This window comes from Ambystoma mexicanum, chromosome 12 (assembly GCF_040938575.1).
Source record: "Ambystoma mexicanum isolate Mex_15411 chromosome 12, UKY_AmexF1_1, whole genome shotgun sequence".
Taxonomy (NCBI): domain Eukaryota; kingdom Metazoa; phylum Chordata; class Amphibia; order Caudata; family Ambystomatidae; genus Ambystoma; species Ambystoma mexicanum.
Window position 1 is genome coordinate 517,871,069 of NC_090936.1, and position 24,812 is coordinate 517,895,880.

Sequence of the window (24,812 nt, forward strand, 5' to 3'; positions counted from 1 at the left end):
TCCAGACAGACCCCAACCGCCTCACAAGCCAACCAGGACTGAAGCCCCAGGACGAACCGGGAGCCCAGTTATTGAAGGATGCCGTGGAAGATGTACCGCCCAAGCAGAGAGCATTGGGCTGGTATTTCTGTTATTTCCTAGTGCTCAAGAAGGGAGGAGGTATTCATCCCATTTTTAACCTCAGGGCCTTGAACAATTCCTGAGGAAAGACAAGATCAGGAATGTGACGTTGAGAGAAATTCTCCATGCTCTTAAATTGCTGGACTGGCTGGTGTCTATAGACCTGCAGGACGCTTCCATGTGCTGATGCACCGAAAGCACAGGACGTTCCTGAGGTTCCTCATAGGAGACAGGCACTATCATTTCAAGGTGCTTCCCTTTGGGTTGACCTCTGCTCCAAGGGTCTTCACCAGGCTCATGGTAGTAGTTGTGGCTCACCTCAGGAGATCCGGAGTCCACGTATTCCCGCACTTGGACGACTGGCTGATCTGGGGGAAGTCAGCAGAGCGGCTTTTGTCTAACCTAGAGGACACTGGCTCACTACTCCCATGTGACGCTAGTCCAAAGGTTCCAGTTCATCGGAGCAGTCCTAGAAAGCCGGGTGGGGAAGGCCTCCCAATCCCAGAGGAGAGAGTCAACAGCATTGCGCAGATGGTAACCCAGTTCCAGAACCATGTTGCCTTACCAGCAGCTTCCTTCCTCTGCATTTTAGGCCTCATGGCATCCTGTATCTTTCTAGTGCCAGAGGCTGAGTTGCACATGAGATCCCTTCAGTGGCTCCTATGAGGCCGGTGGCCCCAGTACCTCAGAGCCCTATCTGACTTCCTCAAAGTGTCCAGGGCAGTGGTCCACGACCTTGGTTGGTGGGCCAACAACAGCAATCTCATGGCGGGGGAACCCTTCTGGCCTCTGTGGCCTCAGGCCTGAGTGGTCACAGATGCATCTCTGAAGGGTTGGAGCACTCACTGCGAGGACTTGCAGGTGAGCAGCCTTTGGTCAGCAATGGAAGCCAAGTGGCACATCAACAGGCTGGAGTTGCGAGCCATCAGGATAGCCCTGAGAGCGTTTGCTCCGTCTCTGAAGGGTAAGCATGTCCTGATCCTGAAGGACAATACAGTGGCCATGCACTACCTGACAAGCAAGGAGGCATGCGCTCCCTCCCCCTCTGCAGAGAGGCGATGCAGCTGTGCTTCTGGCTATTGGAGAATTGGATCTCGGTCTCAGCAGTTCATCTGACAAGGACCGAGAACAGTTTGGCGGATGCTCTGAGCAGGCAGAGCATGGTCTCACATGAGTGGTAAGTATGCTAGGAAGTCCTAGAGGAGGTTTTCTCTCTCTGGGGTACCCCATCAGTGTAACTGTTTGCCATGTAGTCCAACAGGAAGGGCAGACAGTTTTGCTCGAGGGAATTCCCAGCAGGGTCGGACTGAGACAAGAAATGGGCCCGGTCACCCAAAAAAGAAGTGGCCACCCCTCGCCTCATGACCCTTAACCTCTGATGACATCCCCGGAAGTGATGTCATTTGACCCCACCCCAAAGTGACATCCCGGGAAGTGATGAAACACAACATTTCACCCCTTGACAAAACAGGAAGTGTCCTCAAATAGCATTGTTCCTAAGTACACTAAATTACTGTGAATCCAAGCAGACGTCCAAGGCCAAATGATATGTTATTGTATAGCACTTACAGAGCTAATATTCATACAATATCACCCAACCTGTGTTGGTACTCATTTATCGACGTAAGAAGGCTTTTTGAAGAAAAAAAAGAATAATTGGAAAACAAAAATATATTTTTCTTCAAACTGTCCCAGGCATGGCCAGAAACCGGCCCCCACTCCCTAGGGCCGATTTCAGTCCGGCTACGGGCCGAAAGGACGAGGGGCCAATCCGACCCTGATTCCCAGCAAACGGCGCACTAGGGGATGCGTTGCTGGTGGAGTGGGTTTTCCCTCTCCACTACGCCTTCCCTCCGATTCCAGTCATTCCTTGGGTTCTCAGGAGGCTGAAGAGGTTTCGAGCAACCATAATCTTGATCACCCCAGACTGGGCGAGGAGGACCTGGTACTCGGACCTTCTGGATATGACCATCTGCCCACCTCTCTGATTGCCTCGGCACCCGGATCTCCTAACCCATTTGGAAGGTCGGGTGCTTCACCCGAACCCAGAGTCCCTCAACCTACATGTGTGGCTCTTGAGAGGATGAGATATGATGACTGGGATCTCTCTGATGAGGTACTTGAGGTGTTGCTGGCTGCACACATACCATGTACAAGATCTCCATATGCATGCAGATGGAGAAGATTTGAGGCGTGGTGCAGGCAACGCGAGATTGACCCTATTTCTTTCCCCACCACCTCAGTGATGGAGTTCCTTCTGCACTGGCCTCAGCAGGCCTTCTTGTCACCACAGTCAAAGGATGTTTGGCTGCCTTGTCTTTATTTAACAGCGCCCCAGATCAAGGTTCATATTTTATGATCCCAGTGATGGCTCAATTCCTGAAGGGCATTGTAAATAAGTTATAGGCGTGTTATAAATGACTTGTATCATATCTTAATCTGGTTCTTGCTTTCTTAATGGCGGCTCCATTTGAGCCCATGCATACCTGTTCTTTCTGGCTGCTCTCTTTGAAGACCGCTTTCTTAGTTGCAATAACATCTACTTGGCGGGTTAGTGAATTGCAGGCCCTTTGCTGCAAACTACCTTTTTGGCAGTTCTTTCGAGAAAAGGTCTTACTTAAAGTAAGCCCGGGATTTCTACCAAAGGTGGTGTCTGGGTTTCATCTATCGCAGGTAGTAGACCTGCCGGTCTTCTACCCACCTCTGCACCCTTCTAAGGAAGAGCAGCGTTTCCATCGACGTGTTACCAAAAGGGCCCTGAGTTTCTACGTTGCAAGGAAGTCTGAATTCCAAAAATTCCTATCTCTAGCTCGTAAAGGTCTAGCAGTAACGAAACAAACACTACCCTGGTTGTACATTTTGTGCGTAGCAGAGCGCTATCCGTCTGCAGGTAGAGAGCTGCCGTCTGGCATCAGGGCACACTCGACTTCAGGCCATCCCTATCCTTAAATCGATACAAAGGAGGATAGACCCTTCCCTTGTAAATCCCAACCTCACCAGGGCAGTAAACCCCAGGATAGAGAAACTTTTCAGGGCAGCCCAATCAGACACACTGTACATAATGGGGCAACTGAAACCGGACTCCCTGGTAGTTACGAACACACGAAAGAGGGCGGGAACACCCTGTCATCGTCCGAAGCTCCTCCCAACAAGGAGAGCAAGATTATTTATGGCTTGAGTAGGAAAGTAGCCTCCACTTCCGCCTACCAGGCAAGGATCGCCAACTCCACCACCCTACTGGCGAGTTACAACTGCCACCAGTGGGAGGAAGTCGCGGCACTCATAGACACCGCCCCAGAACCCTTAAAAGGCCAATTGGCACGAGTTGCGTCGGTGGGAAGAGCCGTGTCCGGTTGCATCTTAAAAGCAACCTTTGATGCCGCGGATAACGCCGGCAGATTGATGGCAGAAAGCACTGTTATCAAAAGACATGCTTGGCTACGCCAATCTGGGTTCAAACCCGAAACACAAGCATCTTTAATAGACAAACCGGTGGAGACAGATCTACTGTTTAGGAAGGCGGTAGAGGACGCCCTGGAAAATGCCAAGGATGAGTACGAGACTCTCAAATCCCTAGGCCAATTAACCAACAAACCTCCAAATCAAAGAGGGAATGGCAATTTTCGTCGCCCACGCGGACAAAATTCCCAGAGAGGAGCAAACTATTCCCAGGGGCAGGGTACACCATGGAACAACAACAACCAGCAGTCTACCCAGAGTTATGGCAGGGGTAAAAAGAGAGGATGTGGTAAGGGTAGAGGCAGCCCCATTAGAGGCGGCGGCACGCCTCCACCAAAACAGTGACGTTCCGTTCAGGGTCCCTTCTCACGCATCCCCAGTAGGGGGACGCATTACCAACTTCACCCAAGCTTGGGAAGGGATCACATCAGACAGATGGGTGCTGTCCACAGTGTCCACAGGATACTGCATAGGGTATACAGTTCTTTTGCCGTAGGATATTTCGTCGCAGGACTTTTGATCGCTGTTTTTTTAACGAAAAAACAATCGTTTTTTTTTTGGGGGGGGTGTTAATAATTAAATAAATATTTGTGGGTGAAAGGGAATAATTTAAAAAAACAAAAAAATGGGGGGTTTGGGTGGGTAACCCCCCTAAAAAAAAAACAAGGTTTTTTCAATAAAAAAACAGCAATGAAAAGTCCCTTGACGAAAAATCCTGCGGAAAAATAACATAGAACCACTGCATAGAACTGTTAGAGCGTCCCTGAAACCACCCGCCACGTCAAAAAGTACACTCATTAGACCACCAGAAGATCCTCCTCGAAGAGATCGCCAATCTTCTAGCAAAGGACGCGATAGAACTCGTCCCGGGACACCAGGTAAACAAGGGTATTTATTCAACTTACTTCCTTGTGCCAAAAAAAGATTTGACAGTGTGCCCAGTATTGGAATTAAGGCCTGCAAACAAGTATGTCAAGCCCCAAAAATTTCGCATGACTACTCTCCAAGCGGTAATCCCCCTCCTAAAAAAGGGGGATTACATGGCAACATTGGACATGAAAGATGCTTATTTTCATATTTCTATGTTCCCAGCGCACAAAAGATACTTGCGCTTCAAGGTGGGCAGTCAGCACTACCAGTTCAAGGTACTGTCCTTCGGGATAGCTTCGGCTCCAAGGGTATTCACTCACCAAGGTACTGGCGGTGGCGGCGGCACACCTACGCAGGGAGGCAATCCCAGTGTACCCTTATCTGGACGACTGGCTCATCACGGGGAAGACCCCAGTAATTTGCAGAACAAACATTCAAAGAACGATCGACGACCTCTTCGAATTAGGTTTCTCCATAAACGAGAAAAAGTCAAGTCTTGTGCCAAGCACCTCCAAACATTTCCTAGGAGCTGTCCTAAACACACAAGAGGGGTTGGCCTTTCCATCAGAGGAAAGAATTCAGAATACACTGCTACAAATTCTGCAATATCAGGCCGGTCGCCAGATAACAGTACGCAAAGCAATGAGTTTGCTGGGCATGATGGCGTCATGTATTTACCTGGTCCCCAAAGCGCCTGCGCATGCTCCCATGCAAGAATGGTTGGCGAAACAGTGGTCTCGGGCAAGTGGTCAGTGGGACGATCTAGTGGTCTTTTCGCCAACACTTGTGCAAAGTCTTCACTGGTGGACAAGAGAAAATCTGTCCAAGGGGAAACCCTTTTACAATCCCGAAATACAGGCGGTAGTCACAACGGGCGCATGCCGGTCAGGGTGGGGAGCTCACCATTTCCATCACACAGCTCAGGGTCTCTGGTCTCACTCAGTGGCCAAGAATCATATCAACCTGCTAGAGCTTCTGGCAGTATTTGGAGCGCTTCAAGCGTTCGAGCCCTACCTGTTGAACCTGTCAGTGCAGATCCGGGCGGGCAGCACTACAGCCATGTTTTACCTGAACAAGCAAGGAAGGACTCGTTCGCCAAATTTGTCCAAGCTTGCCCAGAAAATTTGGATATGGGCACTCAGACGGAACATCTTCCTGTCATCTCAACATGTTCCAGGGGATCTCAATTCTCTGGCGGACGATTTGAGCAGAGATCCCCTTCCAGAGGAACACGAATGGTGTCTACACAGAGAAATCGTAGAAGATATCTTCTCTCAGTGGGGTTTCCCTACTATAGACCTATTCGCCACAAGCGAAAACACAGCGCCCAGGGTTCGCATCCAGGTTCCCCCAACCAGACTCCCAAGGGAACGCCCTGTGGATGAACTGGTCATAGATGTTTGCATACGCTTTTCCACCAACTCCTCATCAGGAAGGTGGTGAACAAGATGAACAGAGAGTCGATGACGCTCGTCCTGGTTGCTCCCATGTGGGCGAGACAACCGTGGTTCCCACACTTAAGCAGACTAGCGGTGTGCGAACCCATCAAACTCCCGGGCTGGTGCAACCTACTGTCCCAGCACCAGGGTCAGAAAGTGCATCCTCAACCCAACTCAATGAACCTGGCAGCATGGCTTCCGAGGTCATAGAGTTTGGACATCTCAAAGTGCAGCAGAGATGAATGGACATCCTAAGAGAGTCTTGGAAGCCAAACACGAGGCACTGCTACTTTGACAAATGGAGAAGATTCGTTATCTGGTGCCAGAATAAGCAAATCAACCCTGTTGATTGCACTCCTTCCACAATTGTCACATACATGCTCCACCTGCTGGACGCAGGGTTGGTTTTGAACTCACTAAAGGTACAACTGGCAGCTCTGTCACCACCTCCCATACCAAGGTGTCGTGGTGGAAAGTACCAGTGGTTAAAGCCTCCATGGAAGGAGTAAAGAGACTTCACCCTCCAATTTCAAACCCACCACCAGGATGGGACCTTAACGTGGTGCTACATAAACTCATGGGCCCCCCATTCGAGCCCATGCATAAAATCAGTCTCAAACACCTGACTTATAATACAGCCTTCTTAGTAGCAATTACATTGATAAGAAGGGTCAGTGAAATTCAGGCTCTGTCAGTGCAGGATCCTTTCTTTACAGTTCATAAAGATGAACTGGTTTTACGTACACATCCTAGGTTCTCACCTAAGTTTATTTCTAAATTCCACGTGAACCAGTCCATCGAGCTTCCGGCTTTCTTCCAAGACGCACAAAGCTCGGCTGAGGTGAAACTACACACTCTAGATGTGCGTAGGGCAGTCCTATACTATGTAAACAAAACCAGACCACTAAGGAAAACAGACCAACTTTTTGTCTCTGTAGCTACAGGCAAAGAGGGAGATCGCGTCTCTAAAGGTGCCATCTCTAAGTGGATTGTTAACTGTATCCAGCTGTGTTACTCCCTTTCTGAAAAAACGTTGCCTTTCACGCCAAGAGCCCACTCTACAAGAGGCATTGGGGCCACTCTGGCTTTCATTGCAAATGTACCCCTTGACACCATTTGCAAAGCAGCTACTTGGAGCTCTATTCACACCTTTACTCAGCACTACTGCATTGACACCCATTCCAAGACAGATACTCAAGTGGGACAAGCGGTTCTAAGACATTTATTTGCTCATGACCCTTCTCACATCCCACCTCCTTCTTCTAACACTGCTCGCTAATCTATGCACAGCATGTGATCTAAGCAGATTCCACAAGCCTCAGAAGGGATACATTACTCACCGTAATCGTATTTCTGATGCTTGTATCTGCTTAGATTCACATGCGACCCACCCATCCTCCCCTCTGAGAGAAGGCGCATGGATGCTTGTAGTCTTATCTATCTATCTGCTTGGATTATCTGTACTCGCGCTACTCCTCGTGCTACCTCATGTCAGAAAAAATACAATCTGATGGTCCTAGACGCGTGAGGGATCATGGGTACAGTGGACGTCACACTAGGGATAGTATTACTGGCACGCCCTGTATCGATGCCCATTTTTCGAGTTTCGAAAAACAAACTGTAATACTCTGCAGCTTCCACTAGATGTCGGCCTATGCACAGCATGTGAATCTAAACAGATACAAGCATCAGAAATACGATTACGGTGAGTAATGTATCCCATATATATGACTACTGACGCCACGTCCGGCGCAGACGATCGAGCACTGAGTAAGACGGATCGACTATCGACGGCTGAGTCGAGGTCCACTACGCCCCCTTGTCGGTTTTTACAAAGAATCACAGCTGGATGAGGATATCTATCAGATGAAGAATCTGCAGGAGAAGAATCCATAGAGAGAACATTACGGTACGTCATTTCTCCTTCTGTCCTTGGTCTCTAATGACAAGTAGGCGGCACGCAGATGCTGCAATCTGTACTGTACACGACAGACTATGTGGGCAGGTCCATGGCCACTAGCATGGTGGTCAGACACCATTCTTGGCTACGGACATCAGATTTTGTGCCGATGTTCAGAGGAGGCTGTTAGACATGCCTTTTGGCTGACAGAATCTTTTTGGAGCTAAGGCTGACTGCGCCCTCCAGAAGGACCAGTCGTCTAATACGACTGCAAAGTCTTTAGGGCTAGCAATCCAGCAGCCTTCCACGCAGTCGTCTTCTCGGAGGAGGGTTTTTCACCCCTTTCCTGCCTTTGCCCAAAGGGCCCTTGGAGAACTTGTCCCGTGAAGGGGACCATGCATGTGCTTCCCGAGAGGTTAAAGTAAGGGGTGCCCAGCAGGGAGGTTTTGGAGAGACCGCTGTTCCCTCTGCTCCCCAGGGCACCAAACATCAATGACTGGCTTCATCACTTGTCACTGGTGGGAGGGAGACTTTGCTTGTTCAGCATGGAATGGCCGGAGACCACGTCTTAGAATTGGGCCTTGCAGGTCATTCTTCAGGGTTCTTGCCTCCCTTTTCTCCAGCGCCCACCGGACCAGGGCCCCATGGGCACCACCTTGTCTCTGGATGCCAAACCTCAGCAGCCTGAACTTTCATGCTTGGCTACTGAGAGGCCGAGATACAAGGAGTGGGTCTTGTCAGACAACATCCTCAATGTGCTCCTTTTAATTAATTAATTGGTTATTTATAACACACTTAATATGTAGAGGTTTCTAAGCAGGGACCCAGGGATCAAACCTGTGTTGCTCCACGTCGTCTTGCTTCTAAGGCGAGCGCATTGCACGTGAGCTATCCTCTCCTTTCAGCTCAGAGGCCAGCTACCAAATCGATTTGCACCTGCAGGTGGTGTACATTTTCAATTTGGTGCTGGCGGAGGGATCTGGATCCTTTCTTTATCCTGTCCTCTGTCCCCTGTGTTGGATTTACTGCTATCCTTGGACCAAGCGGGCCTGATGATTAGCACTGTGAAGGGGTTACCTCACTGCTTTTTCTGTGTTCAAGAGGTCACCAGAACAGGGCTAATTTTTCACAAAATTCGCCCGGTTATGCATTTTCTTACGGGGTTTGTGTGACCCGTTTCCTCCCTGCCAGTTTGTGGTTCTGGTGTAGGATTTTAATTTAGTTTAACATTTCTTATGGGTGCTCCGTTTGAGCCCCTTCATTCCTGTTCTATTTGATTGCTCACCCTTAAGGTTATTTTCCTGTTTGCCATCACTTCCGCTAGACTGGAAGTGAGCTCCAGGCATTTTCTGTTTTACCTCCCTAATTAGGTTTTTCTAGGGAGAAGGTGACATTGAGAGTGAGCCCCTCCTTTCTGCTGAAGGTGGTCTCGAATTTCCATCTCTCTCAGAAGATCATCTTCCTGTGTTTTTTCCTCCACCTCAACCTTCCACGGCAGCGAAATGATTCCATCAGCTTCACCCAGTACCGGCCCTTTAGTTCTCTGTCTTCCGTACTAAAGAGGCTAGAAAAGATTACCAGCTTTTCATTGGTTACGTTGATGCTCGTGCTGGCAGAGCTGTGACCAAACAGATCCTGTCAAGGTGGATCTTTGCATCTCAGAATGCTATGATCTGACTGTGAAGGATGTGCCTGTGGGTTTCAGAACTCAATATACAATAGAGTGGCTGCCACCTCTGCCCTGCAAAGGGGAGTCCCTGTCCTGGGCATTTGCCATACGGCAATGTCGGCATCCCTGCACACGTTGGCTAAGCATTACTGCATGAATTGCCTTGCAGGCCAGGATGCCAGTCCTCCAGAGTTTTCCGGTTTAGATGATGTCCCCGTTTCCTCCCTCCTCCGGATTTACATACTGCTTTCGGAGTCTTATCATAGATGAGGAATCTGTGGCAGGAAAGTATCCATTAGAAGAACAAATTACTTACCTCTCGGTTATGTTCTTTCTGAATGATGTTCCTGCCACGGATTCCTCATTGCCCTCCCTACCTGAACCTCTTGTGGGAAGCTAGTGCACCATTGGTTCTACGGTCCCTCGGCTTCAGAGTGCTAGGGAAGAAGGGCGGAACTGAGGTCATGGGGTGCTGCGCTGCTATATATACTGGCCCAGACGTCATACCTGGCGCATAGACGCATCGGACGGAACCGAAGCAGAGCTGCACTGCGCCCCCTGACGGTGGTAAAGATTCTGGAGAACAGCTGTGCTTGGATACAGATATCATAGATATGAAATCCGTGACAGGAACATCCATCAGAAAGAACATTACTGGTAGGTAAGTCATTTGTTCGTCAGGAGCCGTAAGCAAGTTGCAGTAGTCATCCAGAAATTAACACTGTACCATCTTCCAGGTGGCTAGAGTTCTGTTAAGCAGGTTTCCTAATTTCTTCAGTTGAGATGATCAAATTTCTCATTGACCCAGGTAATCTTTCTGTTTTTCAATGTAGGTCATATTAATTCTTTGGCGGAAGATTTGCAGAACTTGGATGTGGTTACAACTTTTACACTTCATTTAGCTATTTCAAAACCTTTCCATAGGGCAGACAAACTACTTTTTTACTCATCTGCTCATAGGGTTGGCAAATTCTTCATCATCTGGTCAATTGTCTCCTTCGATGGCCTCACTTTGCATGGTGTTCCGGTTCCCAAATGCCTGAATGCACATTCAACCAGATCAAAGGCATCAATAGCTTTCCCTCACAGATCTATGGGACAATGATATGTGCCACACCCCATGTATTTTTCAATTATTACTCCCTAGGTGTCTCCACCAGACAGGATGCTTGTTTTGGGCAGGAGTGTCTCAGTAATTTGTTAACTTGATTCTGGTTGGCAGATGCTGTCGCCTCTTCCCTAGCTTTGGTATTTTGTGTAATTTGACCCAGAAAGTTGGAAAAGCGCAAGATTACAATTGTTATGAATTATTCATTTCATTATGATTCAGATACGTTAGTTTGGAGTTCTCCCTTCTGCCGTCCCCTTACTCATGTGCCAGTGCGATCACATTACTGATGGGCATAAACGCAACTACTAGTTGGGTCTCTGATAGTATATGGGTTGGACAATGGGGTACCCGAGTGTCGGAAGGAAGGCTCTCTTACCAGGGATTCTAAATTCAGAGGCTCTTGATTTGCAGCATAGAGTAGTTTCCCTCCTGGCCTGTTGCAGCAGCCTGGTTCACAATATGCTGTGAAGGACGGAGAGCTAAATATTAAGTCCTTAAACGATCATGAATATAATATTTATTGTTCTTTGTATGGGAGCAGCTTAGTCATAACCTGTTTCCAGACTATTTGGCTGGCCTAAAGCACTAGACATATTCATGAGTGTTAGGAAAGTTTGTCTTTTTGCTGTTTTCTTCCCCTACACTTCTATGGGACACACTTTCTTTTTGCTTTATTTTGACTCCTGACCTGACTCTTAGGAGGTAAGTGAAGCCTTCTGCTTTACATCCCTTTCTTTGTGCTCATTATTATGGGGAAACTGATCAGGGACTAAGACTGTCTCTCTTTATAGATTTCTTGTAATTTTACTACTGCACATATCACCCTAAAGTGAGGTGTGGTTAGGACACTCTGTATCATTATCACGCTTTCTTTTGTAACTTTTCAGTTACAAATGCAATATGTTGAGGATGGGCTGGTGGCAGTGGATATTTTCATACCGTGTTTTAAACTTTTTATCGGTGCAGTTTTGCATTTACTACAAATGGCTACTTCGAGTGTCTAGCACTCTAAGATGGGCGTGCTATGAGATTTTCGCCTGTCCTTTGGCCATGTTGTTATTTGGCCTTTTCCGGCTAAATGGGTGGTCTGTGAATGTGGCTCGATGTGTGGGCTGCGACTGTTTGTTTCCTGTCCACAACCTGGTACCTTAATGTCTGTTAATGGGCTGATGGTGTGGCCATTGAATAGCCAATTTTAGTTTGAATGGTGCATATCCTTACCTGCAGCCATTCCACAAATCACCTTTGTAGCCCTAGACCACTCTCACACCCCCTCCCAAGTCCAAACCTTACCGCTCTGCTACCTACCTTGATTTATGGCTAGACATTAGTGTCTTTCCTGTTCAACATAATAGATTGGCCTCCCAAAATCCATCCCCATGGTTGATTCATGAAATCCATCTTAACAATGACCCTCATGTTTCCGAACTGCAGCTGCAAATCAACAATACTCCACCCATTGTCTGAATCTGTGCAAGAATCTGGCAGTTTAAGGCTTTGTCAATGTACATTGCAACACATGTGCCTCCATGTTTTGTATTCCTAGTACCAGTAAATACTATTTAGGCTTCCTTTTCGAATGGATTGTGTCCTCAAACGTATTTCACATCTTTGACATGTAATGTCCACAGCTGTGCACATTACATGTCAAAGATGTGTAATACGTTGGAGGAACATCCAGTCGAAAGAGCGTTACCAGTTGGTAAGTAACTTGTTCTACTCTTCCAGATAATTGCTTTTTCGCATCAGACTGGTGTGTCATTGCAGACCTACAATCAAGGGCTTAAACCTATGGTGGTAAATAATGATATGCTTTAGTACTTCATCTTCATAAAACAATGCTCGTCAGCATTCTAAGGACAGCAGAATAGGGTTATCCTGTTGCCCCACTAACATTCCGACGGAAATGCACCATTTGTCAGCATTCTAAGGACAGCAGAGTAGGGTTATCCTGTTGCCCCACTAAAGTTCCGACAGAAATGCACCATTTGCCTTTATCTAGAACTGAAAGCATAGCATGAACAGCATTAATCGCCTTGCACCATAATGTATCAATGGCAAATGAAGGATAAAGTGAGCAGTCAAATTTCTCATTAAGAAAAGGTCAATCACTTCTGATGTAAAAAAGAGGGCTGAAATGTTATACACAGGGCGGACCTAATTAATCATTACATACGATCATCTTTCTTTTGGTAAACATATCTTTATCTCTTAATAAATGTACATTACGCAGGGGAAAGTAATTGTATCTTGCAGTGTACACCATATTTTCCAGATGTACATTTTATGGCTTACATTTTTTTTTCGGGATTATACAATGGCTAACCTATTTCCTATTTAAAATACAATCGTAGCACATGGACGTTTCCATTATGACTACCCCTATGATATGTACATGAAAAGTAAGTTTAATTGAAGCCCAACCAGAATTTCCTATAAAAATAAACGGATGTTCTGGTGCACACAACCTTCATGAAATTGGTTACATTAGTTGATTAGAACGAATGCTTGAGTCATCAATAGGGAAAGAGGAGCCTCTTTTGTTTTTATTTTACCCTGCAAGGGCTTACGACATTTCTCAAGACTGGAATCAACTCTGGAGCAGCTACTAAACTATTATGCACTCAGAGTCCCAAACAGCTCAGATGTCCCTTTAAGGGCAGGTGATCTATGGGTGGGGTCAGTGTCCAATCAACACAACAACCTACTTTGCTCAGCTCACATATTTATAAAAATGAATGCCTTTCATGCATTGTAAAAGTGCATTCATCTAATAGAAACCAATAATAAAACAGAATTCATAGGTTTTCAAGATAACAGTAAGAAGAGTTAATGTACATATCCTGTGGCTAGGTAACTAACTGCTCAAGTCTTGGATTATTGGACAACCTCATCTCCCCCTGACTGCTAGCTCTGATAGTCTGTGCCTTGCTTGGTCATCGGACCGACATTGTCATTGACACAGTCATCTTAAATGTCCTAGGATGGATGGTCCGAAGTCTGAAGCATCCATCCTGTTTCTTTGTTCATCCTAGAGATAAATTCCTTTTTTTATTTTTTCTGTAGCTTTTACCACATCCGGTTATGTGAATACTATGTTGCCATTCCAAATTAAGTGCTCGTGTTTAGGAACCAATTAAATAATGTTGATGCTAATCTTGTAGCATACAAATCAAGGCACACTGTTTATTCTTTCTTCATTTTCAGACAAGCTTAACAAGACCCACATTATGGGTTTTACTTGTCCCTGCCAGCATGTCAATGTGCTTTGGAAGAAAGGATTGGAGAGAGACAAATCTTGGTGTATACCACTGCCTCCTCAGGCATTCTATGAACGCATACGTTTTTGAACCGTTTCCTAATTTCTACATTTTCTTTGTTTCTTGAGAGCCTCCATCTCTTCTAATGTGCTAACACTTTGATGTCCTTGACTCAAGTTATTTGTTTCTTCGCCTCATCAGGCTTCTTTTTGAAGCACCCAATTTCTCATCTTGTTTGCCTCTGAAGGGCTTTAAAATGCAGACTGTCCAGCAGTGTCCAGGAGTTGGTGAAGGGCTTATTTGCTGGAGACTTGGGGGTGGTGTTCTCATTGTCCCTAGCAGGAAACCTTGTCTGTTTTGTGATGGTAACTATTCTGTTCCATCTCACAGGGAGAAGTAAAGGTGTACACATACTGGTGAGATCGAGAGATCTCTGGAGGAGCATAAAGCAACTTTAATGTAATGCAATTTATTACATCTAGGTTGCTTGATCACTTCATACAGTTCAGACCATAAGGGCAGTGTTTGAATAGTTACAGTACAGCTGAGAAGCTGTCTCGGTTTGTAGATGGCACTCTTTTATTTATTTGTCAGGCTCCACACACCACAGCTGTCTGTCTGCAGCTGCACACAAGATGGTGGTTCAAACAGATGTATATACTTAAAGTTTGGCAGGTGCTGTGAGTGCCGCAACTAAACTTTTCACTTTGAGTAACCTGTGATGATCCAACATCTGTAAGCACCCTTCTAAAGAGTAGTACTGTCTGGCCTGACTTCTGTATGTTGACCCTTATGTTATATTTTGGCACCTGCACAATGCATACTAATGGCATTACAATAGGGTGACAACTCAATCAGCAACTGACATCCAATGCCCACTTCAGAGATACAGTGAACACCACCTACCACTTCACATCTGCTTTTCCTCGTAGGTACGGCAGAAGAATGTGAGGAGCTCCTTTCCATTTAAATTCTATAGCTTCCCTGAAGCAGAGACCAAGCATGGAGTATCCTGTACCAGGAAACGTGCTATTCTCAGGCACACATTTTCCCTCAACAATGCCTGTGGGTCAGTTCTGCAGGGTTTCAGTTGTAAATTAAGCCATGGTTTGTATACTGAATAGTTTTTGTTTTTAAAAACAAGCGTGCCGGCTACGTGTTTTGAACGCATTGCCCATCTTGGACTCCTCCAAGGCAACCGTTAATCTCATACCGTCACTCTGGTGTAAATTCTAACTATAATCTACCATGTCATCATCTAGATATTCCTACTTGTTCCATGATGTAGTTTGAGACATTATACTGCATTTTTAGGTAGGCAATATGTAGTGCATTTTATAAACTTTACCAAACAGTTTGTGTCAATGTACTAAATTTCCAAGTCCATATAAAAGTCAGTACACTAAAAATCAATACACCTACTGAGAAACAGCACATTAGTTCAGTTCAGTTTGAATTAGCCATTGGTATGAACAATTCATACAATTTCTACACAGATTCAAATTAAATAAAGATACTTAGTCTTATGAACCCTCTTCTCTTGATAGCATCCAGTTTAACGCATTTCCTTTTTCATTCCCGTAATCAAATCTTGCAACAGTTAATAAATGTTTCGGCATACTTGTTGACATCCAGATACTTAAGAGTCAATCTAATACAATGATTGTATAATACAAAATAGTCCACAGAAATATTGCCTCTCAGTATGATCCAGTACTGCGCGTATCCATTTTTTTCTGATCGACAGTAACTGACTTCATAACAATATTTAGACATTGTTCATTTATTCTTCGTACAGTAATCTCACAGAGATGCAAACATTCTGGGCAACCTTGCTTCTATATAACCAACCTCGACACAAAGATTGGGCAACCAAGAGCACTACATTCGGGTTCTCTGTTCTAGAGAATGTATCTGTTTGCAGGTCCTTAATACCATACTCTTCGAGTATGAGTTTAAGCCATTCTATTCTTAAATTGCTGTGATGTGGAAATAATTGAAGTTTAATTCATAGGTGAATGTCCTTAGGTTCATATGAATGTTATTTGATAATGGCAACCTTAATACACAGTCTAGAGTTTTTTGCACCTTGTTATGATAAACATTGATTGGTTTGTTCACCTGTATATTGTTAGATATACATGGTGATTGTAAAGCAATATATAATGTGATGCGAAGGTGGAAACACAGTGATCATTTCCATTCTTTGGTTAATAAGAATGTTGCTTCATAATTTGATTTGATTAGAATTTATAAGGCGCCGTATCCCACAGGAATCAAGGTGGGGGAAGCAGAATAGACACAGGCTTAACCCAAACAGGGCTAATCAAACAGACTGGTCTTCAGCCCTTTCCTGAATTACAAGAGATCCATCTCTGAGCGTAGCTGATTACAAAGCATGGCAGCACGGACATCAAAAGATCTGCCCAAGCTCCTAGCTAGTTTACTTTTTGGAATAGAGAGGCATACTGACTCTCTTGCTCGGGTATAATGATGCTGAATTTTAACACATTCTCTCGGGTAGTCAGGAACCTTACCATACAGACATCTATGAATGATGGTCATGGCTTTAAAGAAAATTTGTGCTTCTACCGAAAGCCAATGTAATTCCCTCCGATGCGAGGAGATAGGCTGGTGTCTTGGAATCCCCTTTGCTATAATGGACACCGAACATGTAGATCACGTAGCAGACATTTTTACCTTAAACATGGTGATGGCAATTGCACGGTCTAGTGTTTGTGTACCCAATGGAGCTAAAAGGAGTCTGAAAATGGCCGCCGACAAGTATATACTCCATTTTCAGATCCTCAAAAAGACAACAGAGTGAGGTAAGGAAACTCCTGCCCGCTTCCCTCCTGTTTAAAAAAGAGAAAAAATAAAAAAGGCTTTTTGAATTTGGCTCATGGTAGTAATTCCATACTCCTATAATTTCAGACAAGACCAATGCAGTATTCACTAATTTCAGGACATGGATTTCTGAAGAACAACTTTATTGGTTTGTTCAGTAAGCAGCATTTTTATTGGTAAGCACTCTGGGCTATTAACATGATTTCATTACAAGTCAAAATAAATATGTATTCTCTTTCTTTCATTTTTACCTTTCAGTATTTTCTCAGGAGTGTCAGAATAAACATGTTAATACCGTATATTTAACCTCTTCTTAAAAATGAAAACCCTCATTAATCAGAGTATCGTGCGTTGGAAGTTCATTACTGTGTGGGACACACATTGTTATAGGGGAACTGTGTAGATTCAGGACTGTTGAACTCACTGTGACCAATCCAATTTGAAAGGGTGAAACAAAACCTTGGACATGAAATGCCTCTAATGTATTTTATTTTAACAAAAAATTAGCATTACACAGTTGGTTGTTTAATGGAGGAATGATTGTTTGATGGGGCTCTCCAGCTCATATTAACAGGCGCTGTTGAATTGTTGTTTGTGCTGTGATCTATGTATTAGATTCATTGATTTATTTTCAAATAGAATTTTGATAATTCAGAATGCATTTTTTTTTTAAAGTTTACTTTAGAGATTCCTCTTCTTTGTAAACGTAATGTGAGCATAGGAAGAGAAAATGAATAACTGTCTCCTTGTGACAGAGAGGGAACATGAACATATTGTATAACAGTGATTGTTTCCTCCACCTGCCCTACAGTAACAGTACTGGTAGAGTTTAGAGTTATAACGTTAAAAAAATGTTTTCAGCTGTGCATGGTAAATGGTATTGTGGTAGGGCTTGAAACCCTCTGTTGTTTTCATTGTGACATAATCTGACGATAACCTGGTTTAAAGAAGGGTGCCACAGTTCTCTGATTTCAGGCCACAATGATCCTCCAGCACCTTTGCTTTGTCTGCAGGCACACTTTTCTATTGGTTTTCCCATTGCCTATGGAATCCTAGTCTGGTCAGAGATACAAGAACATGCCTTTAACCTTAACTTCCATTAACGTGCCCCATGCCAGATATCTCCTCGAGTTGCATTCAATAGGGATCCATGTCTGACCATGCCCAAGTCCCAAACCATAAGTAGCAATGACCAATGTATCACAGCCTTTAGTACCCAATGACTTATCCAGTTTCAGTGTAGGCAATGGTAATTATAACTGTTTTAGGAACCCACTCTCTACTTTCAGTATTAGGGATAGATTAGCACAACTCCATATCTTCCCACCATATATTGCAGCAAGCAAAGTTCTTGATTTATAGACTGTTCTTCATCTTGTGTCTTATTGTTGCAAGAGTGCTAATAGCTCAAAAACATGCAATCATTTTGTGCCACAAAAAACATGTCGTTCAGGCCCAATATGCCATAGATGAAAATCCAGCAGCAGGTTCAAAGAGGGAATAAGCTCTGCTGCTTAAAGATCAGCATTACAGCTCTTTTTTAAGCAGAGTGCAACAGTTTAACAACCCAGTGTTTTTATGACCTTCATATTATTATTATTACTGGATGGCAATACAACCAGTGGGTACCTCAGCACTTAGTCTATTAAAAACAACACATCTGCTAAGAAGAAGGGGCTTCAAATAGCAAGGATTTGATTTTCTTTCTAAAAGGAATTCGATTCTCCATTTGGCGGATGATGATCTTAAGGGAGTTCCAGTGTTTGACTGCAAGAAATGTCCAAGCACAGCCTAAAACTCAAGCTTGTTTGAACCTGGGAATGTGGACGGTTTTTGAGGAAGTTGGTCTAAGGGCACAAACTGGGGTATATATTTTTTACGGCTTTTAATGTAAAGAAGACAATGTCCATAGATGTAGTTATGTGCTAGTGTAAGTTATTTAAATGCAATATGTGATTTCACTGGGAGCCAATGACATTTCCTGAGCGCAGAAGTATTATGCATGTGTTCAGAGATATTTGTTACTATCCGTACTGTAGTATTTTGAAGAATCTGAGGAGTTTAATCATATATTTCGGTGTCCCAACGTATGACACGTTTCACTAAACAATTGTTGGCACAATGTTGCATTCGCCCCAGTAGCATTAAGTGAAAGTTGGCTGAACTGATGACCAAATTAATTTGGGCTCTCATGGGGCGGTAGAGTCAAAAATAGCACTCTTTACTTTTTATGATACAGGAATAGGATTGCCTGAGGTGAATTTCCAGATACAGTGAAGAGACTGAATGAAGACATTTGGAGGAGACAACAAGGAGTTGCAGTTTCTCAGGGTTTATTCATAATCGCTTCTATGCCATCCATTTTTCAATCTCCTCAAAGATGGGTTGTGATTGTTTAATGTTGGTATGAGTGTCCTCATCAAGCTTAAAGATGATTTTGGTGTCATCCGCAAAGTTTTGAAATAGTCCCCCGATCTCTGCCAAGAGATCGTGTAGGGGTTTCATATAGGTAAGAAGTGATCCATAAAACTGCATCGTGTGAAGCGCCAATGGTCACCTGGAATCTTCAGATTAATATGCGGTGATCTAACGTAACAAAGGTTGAATACAAGTCCAGGAGCAGCATGTCCTTGATGTCTATTAGGGTTAATTCTGTGCCTCTACCTGGTCGGAAGCCAGATTGGCGGTGTCCCAACAGTGCATATTCCACAAAAGCCTACAGTTGTAAGGTGGCAGCCTTATTTATTTTCAACAAAAGGAAACATTAGTAATGGGATGATAACTCTGACAGAACCTCGGGTCCAAAGAAGCGTTTCTTAACAGTGGGGTAACCTATGCTTTTTTAAGTATGAATGGTATAGCAAAATAAGAGTTAATGAAGTCTGCGATGGTAGGACTTAGTAAGTCAGCACAATCCTTGATAATTGTGGATGGAAAAGAGCCATTTGGGCAAGTGGTGGGATTTTGACTTGCTATAATATAGGCAGTCTCCTAAGGCAAGATAATGGATAACTTAATTGAAGGGCGAACAAGGAGGGTAGTATGGTCTGGGGGTTTGGAGTCAGGCAAAGCGTGGCTCAGTGATGGGTTACTGTGCCTCTTTTAAACTATGACTACCAGTTTTGGATCTTATTTTGACGTTTTTATCTCAAAAGTGAAGTTGGATGGAATTAAACTAGACAACTGAATTATCCTGTGTTGGTATCATAATTAATTGTGTTCAGGGAGTTTAATATGTTCAATAGTTTCTTAGTAGAATTGAGGCTTGATCAATTTGGGAGGCATAGTGTGCACGTTTTGCCTCTTTTATAGCAGCTTTGTATTTACCACATTCAATGTTAAGTTTTAAAGTAAGAGAAGGGTTCTGATTTTTCCTCCATTTCCTTTCTATTCTAACAGCCAATTTTAATTAGCCAACTTCATGAAAATACATTTTTTTCAATTGTCCAGGGATTGGCCAGCTTGGATTTTAGTAGTACAACATAGTCAAACGCGTTAGTTAGAAACTGGTTATATGTGGAGACAGTTGGATATGGAGAGGTAGTAACATCTGATAGGCCTTTAAGCTTCGAGAGATGTGGTAACAGGTGTTGTGTGCTAAGATGGTATGTATTTCTGTAAAAGACCATTTGTTTTTCTTGTGTGATTATCGATGCCTCTACCGGGTAACCTGTGGGGAGTTAAAATGGTGTAAGGTAGTGCTACTGATAACACTGGACCCGAGAATTCCTTTAGCCAGGTTTCAGTAATAGCTTGGAAATCGAAGACCCACGCTAATAAAAATCATAGATGTTAATTGTGTAACAGGGAATAAATAGAATGGATGTTTAAAAGGGTCCACTTGGTAACAGTGTAGTCATTGAAAGACGGGGGGGCTCTGGGTGGTGTGAGGAATCCTCGGATGTTGTCCCTTCTCCCCTGCCGGGAGCCCCTTCCCATGAGCCCATGGAGGTGAGGCTGCTACCCAGTAGTCCCCCTGGGGGGAGGGGGGGGGGTACTTAGCGGGAGGATCTCATGTGGAGGGATCCACCCTTTGGAACTAGGGACAACTCTTTGGGGAGAATGCGGTATGTACAAAATACTTCCCAACCTTCCTCATTCTCTGGGCACAGTATGTTAGTCCCCCACACACCTATGTACCTCTGTAAACTAGACACTCCAGCCTTTGAGAACCAATGAGACAAGGAATAGTAGGGACCACTTGACTGAAGTTTATTGGAAATCTGAGACGAGGAAGAGTCCAGCCAACCTAATAGGAGTGATCATACTTGTACTGAGACAAAGATGATGTGTGGAGCCATGAAGATCGCCCGCAGAACCACAGTAAGCATCCTAGTCTACATGGACATTGTACAAGTATAAAAACTGGGGAAGGACTCACAATAGCGTTCAGCCCTCCCTGGAGGAACCGCATGATCCAGCACGGTCAAGGGAAGAGAGATAAGGCAGACCGGGACGCCAAGGCGGGAGCAAGTCAGTGCGAAGCATGTCCAGTGTGGATAGACTGCTCCCTGTCCGCCCCCCTCCAGCATGGTGAATTGTCCAAAGCTGGGAAAGGCCAAGGGGAAGCAGCCATTACCCCAGGCATTTTGATCTGCTGAAAGAAAGGCTGAAAAGCACAGGGGAAGAGAAGCATCTCGCTGCCATTCAGAGTTGTGTTTTGTAAAGCCAGAAGAGATCAAGGGATGGAAGTAATTCCCCCTGATATTGTAAAACCAGTTGAAGAGCCTGTAATGGTTAGGGGGAGGGAGCCTGAGGACTAAGGCTAGAATTAGAGTTCAGAGAGAGCAGGTTTAAGTTGTTCTAAAATTAGATATATTTATTTAGAACTTCTGAGCAACAACGAAGACTAGCTAGAGGGAGCGTGAATGAATTAATCAGTGTGTGAATAATCGTGGATTAACGTGAAGGAACTAATTGATTGGATAAACTGATAAAAAAGAGAAGAAACCAGAATACATCAGATGCATATCCATGAATAATACAGTCAAAAAGGTTACATATATATATATACTTACATTTAAAGATACACATGTGTGTATGTGGAACTTCATTTTCTCAGGACCATTCCATTAATGTAATTTATATAATTGTATCAAAAATACAATTCTGTATGAATCTTTGTAATGTATACCTTCCTCCCACAATCATAATAATAATTTGTTTTCTTAAATTATGCATAATTCTGGATTCCTCCAGCTTCTGAGTGCTGTAATAACAGGTGTTATTACCCCCATTTTAATGGTACTTTATCAACCACAGAAGGATGAAATGCTAAATTGGACCTGCCCTTAATTTGAACTTGCGAAGTTCAGCCTGTCCTTATGTCATACACCTCCACGTAACTCATGAACTATCCACCTATTTCCCATGGGTTCCTCATCTCTTGAAATGGCATCCAGGTGCAGACTGTTCCAGAAACTCTAGACAGCCAATAGAGGGCACTGACTCGACACCCTTGCGCCAAAAGTAACGTCCTCTGTGCATAAATCGAGTCACGTTGTTTCACAGAGCTCTGTTCTTTTTTTCCTTCGATAGCAGACACTGAGATTATTTAGCAAAATATCTTTTTTGCAATTATACTGCCATGTTTCCCCCATCAGGTCTGGCTTCAAGCCCTGCAATGATAGCAAAATACCAATGTCTTTCTCTGACCCACATCTGTGCTGTGTGTGGTGCTTGGGGCAGGACTATAATGCTAAAGATTATAGTTCTTGTCGGCCAATGCACCACATGTCTGAGCCAAGGTGCATGGCAAAAGTCTTTTTAGCCTTAGTTTAGTGGTTGTAACAGTTCTCAGCCCCAGTGCATCACTCTGGAGCACAAGGTAAAGAGAAGAAAAGGGTGCGCTGGAGTGAGTCTTCGTCTTCTCGCACTCACTGCACGTCCTCTAAAAAACATTACTGGTACAGTTATCCAGAGCAATCCATCCCTACATTGGTGGAAGTAAGTGCAAAGCCTTCTTTTCTCACCTCATCTTCTATTGCAGTAGAATGGGTAGCCATTGATGTGAAGGTATACTAGGCCTGTCACCTGTGACCCTGCTTTTTTACTGTACAACATACTGCTCCTTCGCTGGAGAATGTTGTCTCCAACGCCTTCAAAACCAGCACCGGCATTTAGCACTCGAATTTTACCTTTGATGCTGGTACCTTTTGGCATCCTCCTCCTTGGCACAACTCTTAGGCCTTTGTGAGCCTCACACAGATTGCCTTTGCTGCCAGGACCCAGGGTGACACGCTGTGTTGCTGCAGATAGATGCACATTTTTGGCTGACTTTACATTTTGTGGGTTTTTTGCAGCTCCTCTTTTTCTTTTGTCTGAAGTTGTTTGATGGCTTTGGGGTGGGTGGGTTCTTTGACAATTTGGGCTTGACTCCTTCTTTGATCGGGCTGAAGGCCTAAGAGAGAATGATGTGTTATTTATACAGCGATTTTGCCAAAGCGCTTTACATGAACATATTTACATACAATATCACCCAACCGAAGTTAGTACTCATTTATCTACCTTGGAAGGTTGAAAGGCTGAGTTGGCCTTGCCAGGATTTGAACCTGTGACCTGCAGATTACACAGATCGCAGCAGCGAGCGCTGAACCCGCTGAGCTATCTTAACGGTATCTTACTGGTAGCAGTGGCTTTGATACATCTTGTGATTTAGAGAGTGGCATGGTGACTGCCTCTCTTGGCAGAACATTTTACTCTGTGTGATGGCCAAGGCAGTGGACACCTTTGACTTCCAGCACTGAAAGTGGAACATGAAATATATTACTTGACAAATATTTTGGAGCCTAAATCTTTGCATGCACCAATTTGCTTTTCAGCAAGGTATTGACAGAACTTGTCATGTTAGTTTGACATGCCTTGCATATCCAAAACTGTAGCCAGAAAACACTGCCCTACTGCTGGTCACCCTCTCTTCTTCTCTTCCTCACCTATACCTGAGAGCCTAGCCGTCCAAACCTCGGCAGATCCGTCTGCCTTTTTAATGAATTAACCTGACAGAGGAGAAGAAATCTTGATGCATTGGGATAGAAAGTGTTTGCATTGAGCGGTTTGGCCCCGAGAGCAGTTGATGCTGGATGCACCCTAGATCATTATACCTACACACTGTGTGTCATGGCAGCAAAGCAGCATAACCTATTCCTCCGGTTATGCCGGGTCCCTTCCAAAAGATAGTCATGGATGGAAAGGTGACCACAGTGAGGATTCTGAAAACAAGCTGTGGCACATTGTGTGTGTGGTAAGATAAATTACCTGGGAGCATTTACAGTGAAGACAGTGCTAGATGAGGACATCAGGGTCCCACATGATGGCCACACAAAACATCTTGACCTGCCTTTTGATGGAGTGAATGTTTTAGCAAGACGGTTGACAGTTTGGGAAAAAGTCAAACTTCCAGGGCTACTGCCAAGTCTTTGGGGCTTTTTGCACCCTCTGCTTCTTACATTATCTCCCATAAGACGCCTCAGACACCATTTCTTTTCAGGAGGTGTTGCACCCGTTAGTCCCTGGGGGTCTCTCTCTTAGGTAGCCAGGGCATGGCCACCGCCTTTGGATCCACCGCTCTGGAGGGCAAGGAAAAGAGACACTATCCAAATATGTCCAGGCTAGCACATAAAATATGGAAGTGGGCACTGAAGCGGGGCATGTTCCTAACATCACAACATGTTCCAGGGGAACTAGATTCTCTAACAGACTCACTAAGCAGAGATCCTCTACCAGAAGAGACCGAGTGGCAACTCGAAAAAAATATCATAGACTGCATCTTCACACAATGGGGCTACACCCCTCTAGACTTGGTCGCAACAAGACAAAACAAACAATGCCCAGACTTTGCATCCAGGTTCCCCCAACAAAACTCCAAGGAGAACGGCCTGTGGATGAACTTGTCAGGGAAATTTGCCTGCGCTTCCCCCCCCTCCACCCAACGATTCTGATGAGCAAAGTGGTGAAGAAAATGCACAAAGAACAAGTGATATTAATCCTAGTTGCTCCGATGTGGGCAAGACAGCCTTGGTATCCACATCTGTGCAAACTGGCGATGTGTGACCCGATCAAACTCCTGTGCCCCTTCAACATGCTCACTCAACATGGGGGAACAACATGGCACCCTCGACTTCAGTCTATGAACTTGGCA

At 44.5% G+C, this 24,812-nt stretch overlaps 1 protein-coding gene across 2 annotated transcripts in view; it reads left to right on the plus strand.

The window, feature by feature from the left end:
• BRAF (B-Raf proto-oncogene, serine/threonine kinase) overlaps nt 1-24,812 on the plus strand; it is a 1,813,806-nt gene that overhangs the window by 1,557,694 nt on the left and 231,300 nt on the right. The window lies entirely within an intron of this gene.